Below are 6152 nucleotides of genomic sequence, written 5' to 3'. Positions count from 1 at the left end.
CCTGGGTAACCAGTGCCTGTGATCCAATTGAGTATAATCCAACCAACATTTAAGTACCTACTATGTGCCAGGCACTGCAAGAGATACATTAGAATACAAGACAATTATGCCCTTATATTTTATTGGAGGGAAGCAACATGCACACATATAAGTAAAAAACAAAATACTGCATATACAAAGTAATTTCCACGGGAAGGGCACAGGATCAATATGAAGGGTGGTTAGTTAAGAAATAGAACGGGGGTTCCAGTATGCATAGTGGAAAGGGAGGGAAGAGTAAGATAAGGACACCAGACAAATAGGGCTGACATGAATGGAGGGGAGGGGAGAGAAGAAAGGGAAGAGAAAGAAGGAGAGTTCACCCTCTGGGGAACCTGCAGCCTCAAGGCCTTTTAGGTCCTTAGGTGCAGCCTTTTGACTGAGTCCAAGTTTTAGAGAACAAATCCTTTTATTAAGTGGATTTGTTCTGTGAAGTTTGGATTCTGTGAAAGGGCCTCACTTGAGGACCTAGAGGGTCACATGTGGCCTCTAGACTGCAGGTTCCCCACCCCTGCACAGTCTACCACTCAGAAGCATCAGGATACCGAGTGAGGCCATAGAGAAAGAGATTGCCACACTCTCCACAAGCCCCTCATTCTAGTTCCTTCAAAACTAAGAACAAAACAGATTCAAGCCTTTATTATAACAGTAATAATCCTAACAATTATTTCCTCATATACAAACAGCTCCATTAACTTTCCAAAGTAATCTAACATTCATAAGAATTCTTCATATGAATTCTGTAAGGTAGGCAAAGGAGAGATCTCCATTTTAAAAATGAAGAAATTGAGTCACAGGGGGGTTGGACTTGGTGTCCTAAGGAACCAGCTATTATTATCCTTATAATTTCCCAGGAGCAAAAAGCATTTCTGGAAGAGATTTGTGTTTCTGATCTAGGATCTTTCCTCTCAGATATCATTCCTATTTCCTAAACTGTTAATGAGTATGGGAGGCTAATGCTGTGTCTGCAAAGAGTCAGAGATTAATCATCTTTGCAGAATTATGGTACAATGAAGAAAACAGATTAGGAATCAAGACTTGGAACACACTGGTTCCCATCTCTACTCTGCCATTGGCTTATTATGATGCAGTAATCCCAATTACCCAGTCAACAGATATTTAGTGTGTTGTAGTAAAAGGAGCCCAAGACTTGGGATTGTAGTCCAGGTTCTGATACTTATTAATCATATGATTTTGGTTCCCTTCTTTGCTTTGTACCTCAGTGCTGACCTATGTAAAATGACAGAATTAGAGTAAGTAGCCTGAAAAGTTTCTTTAGGTTTGAATATCTGACAGGTCAATGATCGGCAGTCCTGCCCAGAATTTTCCACCCCTGAATGAGGCTTCCGAAGCTACCCACAGGGTTTAGATTTGCCGTCCCTTGTTTCACAAACACACAAGAGGTTCAGAGATAGAAGGATATGTAATGGTTTTATTTGCATTCACACATTTCATAGAAACAGTATAGAAAGCACATTTATGGTGTATGAAAAGCTAGATCTGTACAAATTCCTCTATCTACAGGCACAGGGAGACAGGAGCATCAGTGGCAGCAGCTGCAACCTTCAGTCTGGGGGGCTTTGCAGACACAGCCCTGGGCACACTTGGCGCATCCTGCTGGGCAGCAGGAGCAGCAACCTGAGAAGAGAAAACATGAGATAAGTATGATGAGTCCCAGCCTGAGAGTCTGGCAGAGTTCAAGTTCGGGGATGTGCCTCAGAAGCAAGGAAAGGATGCTGTTTTACCTCTTAGGGGAGATTTAGGGGAGTTGGTACCACTAAGAAATGAGTCCTCAAAGTCCCAACTCCTGAACTGATCCCCAGGCCTCTTCAGGTATTCTCTGATGGGTCAGGGGCTGTTTAGTTGAAACCAGAGAAGGATTTTCCCAAACACATCCCCACCCATTCCCAAACACACTACCCTCTAACTCACTTTTCTTGCGGGAGTTACATCGGTAGGATTTACATTTGCAGGAGCCTGCACAGGGTCAAGATCCACCTGGAGGAAAAAAACGTTGAGGATGAGTATAGGAACATCTCGGAATTCTGGAAGGGCTTGGAAGTAGGGAACACAAGTCCGAGATCCTCATTTCCCTTTAGAGCTGTGAGCTCTTTCCAGGGTTGCCTTAACAGAGCTGAGGAAGCTGTCATTCTACCTTTCTCACATCCCTAGAAAAGCAGGAAGAACAGAAGTCTGAATTGTTCTCTATTTTTAGAAGCCTTCCCCGACCCCAAATTGACACACCCTGAGTCCCTGACCATCCCTGATCTACTCATTAGGGATCACGTTTCCTGAAAGGAGGCTAAAGTCAGTTATCTGTGAAAAGGGGCCCTTTTCCAATCTACCCCTATCCCTGGCACCAAGCCTGTTAAGCACAGGCAGGGGATTACTGTCCTGGAGGTGTTTCCAGAACCCAGGAGTCTCTTATCACTTTCACAGTCACAATTGGGGTCTGTGGCTGGCAGATAGATGTCAGATATGAAGTTGCCCCGAGGGAAGAATGGTCTGGAGGGTTGGATTCAGGCATGGAGGGAAAGACTAGTATCCTCCCCTTTATTGCAGAAAGACCGGGGGAATGAGTGCAAAGGCCCCACCCCCTTTCCCTCCCTCTTTTCCTCCCTGCCCAAGGCCAGCTTCTTGCACACTGTCCCAGGGTTGTGCTGACTCCGGGGCTCCTTTGCACATTGTCTGCGTTATGAATCTATTTATTGACTTAGAAATCAGAAGGTGCCAAGTGCAAATCGCTGGGCTGCCTCCCACACTGGAAGGGATGTGTGCAGAAAAGAGAGAATATGCTGCAGTGTCCTGATGCCTCCACCTCCTCCTGGAATAACTGGTCTATTTCCCTGATACCCAAGGATATGTGAAAATATGACCTGGTATCCTTAAACAATATCCTTAAACAAATAATAAACAAGCCAGCTAAAGTGGACTTCTGGCTGGGGAGTCCAGACTTTACATGTATCTTTGCGTAGAGATTGTATTTCCTGTGTGGGCCCTTTTGCAAAGGCAGTCTCAGGTCCCTGATCACCTTGATGGGCCCATAACTCCTCAACAATAAGTGTCCCCTTCCTCTCCATCAAACTCAAATAGATTGTGAGTCTGCTTTCATGAGTAACAGATGACAGCAGTGTTGGGAGACCTGGGAAGGAGGAAGATTTGGGGATCTGATGCCATGAGGAAAGGTCCCAGGATGAGGACTTGGAAGGCTACATTCAAACAATTAACAAGCATATTAAAAGTTTACTATGCTCTATGCCAGTCGATGGTGATTATGGGCCAGAACTGAAACAGTCTCTGACCTTGGGGAGTCTGCACTCTTACCGAGGAAAATAACGTGTCTATAAATGGATATATATGAATTATGTATACAAGGTGATTGGGGTAGGGGGCAGGCACTAGCAGTTAAAGATGGGGGGTGGCGTAGAGAGATCAGGGAAGGATTCATGCAGGAGTTGGTGCTTTAGCTGAGCCTTTTAAGAAACTAGTTTTCTGAGAGTCAGAGGTAAAGAGAGAGTGAATCCCAGGCATGAGGGACAGCAGGTACAAACCGTGGGGACAGGAGGTGGAGTGCTGTGTATGAGGGACAATAAATAAACCACCTGGACTGGACTCTAATGGACCTGAAGACTGATGTGTAATAAGGCTGGAAAGGCAGGTGGGGGCCAGATCGTGAAAGGTTGTAAATGTCAGAGGAGGTTATAGTCGATCCTAGAGGTATCCTATAGGGACACACTGGGTTTAATTGAATAAGGACATTACCAGGTCTCACCTGTACCTGAAGAAAACCAGAGATGGCTATGACATAAGGTAAGAAGCCCCATTAGGAGGCTAATACAGTAGTTCAGGCAAGAAGGGCCTAAAGCAGGCTGGTGGCTGTGTGAGTGGGGAGGAGACAGGAGAGATATTGTGAAGGTCCAAAGGTTTGGGGCTGCTCTTTGTGTGTCCTTCATTCAAAACAAGGGGACTTTTCATCGTCAGTCAGGATCCTGTGCCAAGTACATCTTGCTCTCTCTTCTGCGTTCAGTAATTGCCAGTTTCACCCTCTGGGTCTCAGGTTTGGGTTGGCCCTCTGGTTATTGAGTCACAGGATTTAAGAGCTGGAAGAGAGAAGAGATGAAACACTTTCAACTGACCAAATTCCTGGCTACTATAAAAACCCACATTTGAATAATCAATATTTTCCTGGCAATGATAAAATAACTATGAAACATTGTGATCTCAGACAAATAAAAATTGCAGGTGCCTGGGAGTCCACAGACACCCCAGGTAGGTAGAAGGCAGAGGCTGAGACACATGACCAAGGGTTTCCTTACTAGAACAAGTGGTTTAAAATATATTACCCATGGCACACATAATCAGAAAAATAGGAAGGCTGGTCTTATAGTAAGAGTGAGGAGACATTTTGAGAGTTGAATTAGTACCTCCTGAATATGAAAAATTACCAGGGAAAGGCCTCTGCAACACTAGGTAGCATCTTTACAGAGAATTTATGGAAGATATGAATGAGAATCTACACTGGAGATCACAAAAATACCTAAGTCCATTTCACCACAACAACTTAAAATAGTGTTAGACACATACAAACAAGGTAACAAATGCTACTTAAATTGAAAGCTCTGATAGAAGATACTTCAAGGATCTTTTGACCCAGAGAAGAATTTTTCTCCTTCCTAGCTTAGCCTATCTCTCCCAGTGACCCCAGCTGGGAAGGAGAAAAATTGTTCTTTGTGACTTTTGAGTGCTTTTATTTTCTTTCTCTATGTGGGTGTGTATCTGTGGGGGTGTAGCGGTGTGTGTGTGTATATATGTATATACATATGTATATATGGGTGGGTAAATATACATGCATACACACAATTTTTTTCTCTGTATACATCAATATCTCTGTCTTAGTGTTTGTCTATTTACTCTCCCTGTCATAGTCTTTCATTGTATTTCTCATTCTTTCCATCTAATCTTTACAGTTTCCATTCCCTCTTTCTTTGTGTCTCCATGTTTTTCTTTCTCTTTGGGTCTTTGTCATGTTTCTATATCTCTCGATTTTGGCTTGCCCAGACAGCATAGTAGTCATTTAATGCATTTGAATTTAGTCTTGTCCTTCTGCATTTGTGAGCAAAGAACCGTATCTAGCAATGTTATATATGCTTGTATGATGAACTGCATTGAAATGCAGCAATGAAGGGAAGAAAGTAGTTTTCTGCTAGCTGGGGACTGAGTCAAGAGCTCAATTACATAAATCTGAACTCACCATTTTAGACTAACAAGATGAGTTCCAGAACAGGTCTGGAGCTTGGGGATAGAGGCAACCCACTATGGTCGCTATAAGGAGTTTTTCATTGCCCCAGCATGTGGGCAGATCATGCAAGTAACAACTGGAGTGAACTAGGAATTGATAGTGCCTGGTTCTTATAATGTTGACCATTAGGCAAATGGTCAACAGCTCCCCCCATGGTGACAGCTAGGATGTGGGGGTAAGGTGGGGGTGGGGTAGGGAGGGAGGAACAGTAGTGTGGAGGGAAGGAAAGTGAACTGGACAAGGCCCTGCCAACCTTGCCAATTCTGTGTCACAATAGATAAGTGGTGCTGTATTCAGTTCAGTTTTCATACTGTGTCCTTCATTGTATCCTGATGTTATGTATACTTGGTAGAGGTTGTTCAGTCCTGTCATCATGACTACATTTGGGGTTTTCTTGGCAGAGACACTGGAGTGGTTTGCCATTTCTTTCTCCAGCTTATTTCACAGATGAGGAAACTGAGGCAAATAGGGTTAAGTGACTTGCCCAGGATCACACAGCTAGTATCCAAGGCTAGATTTGAACTCATGAAAATGAACCTTCCTGACTCTAGGCCCAGCGCTCTATCCACTGTGCCACCTCGTTGCCCCACACAGTATATGTGGGAATTATCTATTTAACTATGTGGATGAATAACCAAAACTCTCTTTTCCTTAAACTTCCTGGGTAAGCACCAAAGCCTTTGGCCCTATCTCAGTCTTTTCTTTCTGCTCCCTTCCAGCCCAAGAATAATATAACTCCATTTGTGTTTTGTTTTTAATAAATTTGATTTGATATCTTTTGTTTTTCACCTCACCAACATTTCTTCCAGGATCC

At 43.6% G+C, this 6152-nt stretch overlaps 1 long non-coding RNA gene across 1 annotated transcript; it reads right to left on the bottom strand.

The window, feature by feature from the left end:
• Positions 1–1451: 1451 nt before the first annotated feature.
• Positions 1452–2580, bottom strand: LOC118844958. The gene is made up of 2 exons (XR_005009988.1): positions 1972–2580; positions 1452–1677 (listed from the first exon to the last, which is right to left on the bottom strand). It is a non-coding gene; the product is annotated as an uncharacterized LOC118844958 (long non-coding RNA).
• Positions 2581–6152: the final 3572 nt, after the last annotated feature.

The sequence above is a fragment of the Trichosurus vulpecula genome, chromosome 3 (genome assembly GCF_011100635.1).
Source record: "Trichosurus vulpecula isolate mTriVul1 chromosome 3, mTriVul1.pri, whole genome shotgun sequence".
Taxonomy (NCBI): domain Eukaryota; kingdom Metazoa; phylum Chordata; class Mammalia; order Diprotodontia; family Phalangeridae; genus Trichosurus; species Trichosurus vulpecula.
Note: the sequence above shows the minus strand (reverse complement) of the source record. Positions and strands in the feature narration are given on the sequence as shown.